Genomic DNA, 1,856 nt, shown 5'->3' with positions numbered 1-1,856 from the left:
CTCGTACATCCTTTGTGCTTACAACCTCTCCATAGCTAGGACCTTGCCTCTTCATACCTACCCCCCACTCTACTGTCAGGCTTAGAACCACGACAGGCAACGGTCTCGAAGCGGTGGTGGGCGGACTGTCGGTGGCTGTGAGAGTAGTCGGCGATGACCCGGCGATGTGTTATTGTCACGGTGCGTCGGTGCCCTCGTTCTTCGGGTCGACAGGCCGACTGAGTGGGATCTGCTATGGCTTGAGGCTAGGAGATGATGTGTAGTGTCTACATGTGGTTGCTGCTGCGTGGCAGCACGATGACCAGTAGCCAGTTAGGAGGGAGAAATTGCACGTCGTCTACTACCGGTGACAAGGAAGGGGAGGCCTAACTGCCGATCAAAACTGAGCCAACTTCGGTAATGGAGGGCGATGGCGGCGTCTACACGCCATTACCCTGATGAAGATATCATCATTGCAAGTTTCGTCTCCTCGCTCGGGCTACTCCGGAGGAAACCCTAGACCCGGGTCTCTAGGATCGAACGGCGGCGACGCTTAGCGTCGTTTTCCCTCCTGGGAGCATCGTTTTGGAGTAGCCGCTGGAGGGGTTAGGAAGCGGAGCGGTGTCATATATACCGCTTCAACGATGGGTCTCGGTGACTTGGCACAGCGGAGTCTCGCCAACTAATGCATCTTGATGGATGAGCACAAGGTGGAGGTGTCATTTGGCGCCATAGTGGCGTCGATGGCTGGCTTGGCAAGGATAACGTGAATCTCTACCTTGAAGATGAGTCAATTGTTCAATGGTGGTGGTGGCTTCTGAAGTGTGTGTTGTTGTCCGCGCTTATGGTCTACTGGAGCAGAAGTATGCTCGCCATGCGGGTGGCTCGGTGATGACCACGGTTCTAGATGATGGGGTGTTGTGACGACATCCCCATTGTCGAGTTTGTAAGTGTGAAGTGGTGGCTTCGAGATGTTTAATGTATATTTTTAGCAGACCTTTGCTGAATAATAATTTAATAAAGATGAGTGAGTGTATCTTTTGATGCATTCCAAGGTTTCGACCTCTTTTTAAAAAGAAAAAAGAAAAACATAACTGGACGAGGCTGGCGCAAGTAATATGGATGTTTCTTTCCCCACATAAAGAAAATAAAATATGGATATTTCTTCCTAACATGTTATCTTCATGCTCTAGTTGTGTGACCATAATCTGCAAGCATCATTTGCAGGCGGTTCAGCATAAATGGCATGGCACATCACCTAGAATAGGATTAGCGTTGCATCATTTTAGAAGCCCCTGCCCCTTCAAGCCGAAAAGTAAAGATGAACTGAAAAAACTACATCACCGAATGAATGCAGCTCTACGAACTGAAACTGAGGAGGCCGCCCTCATATATACACGACGTGGTTGTTGGCTCAGACTTTAAGAGTGACGGTCCGGTACATGCGTGCACCGGATGCACCTACGCGCTGGTCCGGGAATAAACTTGCCCCAACAAAGCTTAACTTACCAGATGTCACGTGTGAACCTGCAACCAGTAACAAATATTGTTCCGTTACACCTTACTCTAGTTTATATAGATTTAATAATTTTAGAAACAAAACAGCTGGAGTAGCTCAGTTGGTTAGAGCGTGTGGCTGTTAACCACAAGGTCGGAGGTTCGAGCCCACCTTCTAGCGATTTTTTATTTTATTTTAAATTTCTGGCAACCAACATCATATATGCATCAAATTTTGCCCCAAAAAAAGAAAAGGAATAATCTATATCTTTTTTGTTTCCTCTTGGCTCTTGGTGACCAAAATCATCTATGCATCAAATTTTGCCCCAAAAAAAGAAAAACAATAATCTATATCTTTTTGGTTTCTTCTTAGCTCTTGG

The 1,856-nt window shown here is 46.9% G+C and overlaps 1 non-coding gene across 1 annotated transcript; it reads left to right on the top strand.

The window, feature by feature from the left end:
* Positions 1-1,583: 1,583 nt before the first annotated feature.
* On the top strand, positions 1,584-1,657 carry TRNAN-GUU (transfer RNA asparagine (anticodon GUU)). The gene has a single exon. It is a non-coding gene; the product is annotated as a tRNA-Asn (tRNA).
* Positions 1,658-1,856: the final 199 nt, after the last annotated feature.

The sequence above is a fragment of the Triticum aestivum genome, chromosome 2B (assembly GCF_018294505.1).
Source record: "Triticum aestivum cultivar Chinese Spring chromosome 2B, IWGSC CS RefSeq v2.1, whole genome shotgun sequence".
NCBI classification, from domain to species: domain Eukaryota; kingdom Viridiplantae; phylum Streptophyta; class Magnoliopsida; order Poales; family Poaceae; genus Triticum; species Triticum aestivum.
This window is presented reverse-complemented; position numbering and strand designations above follow the sequence as displayed.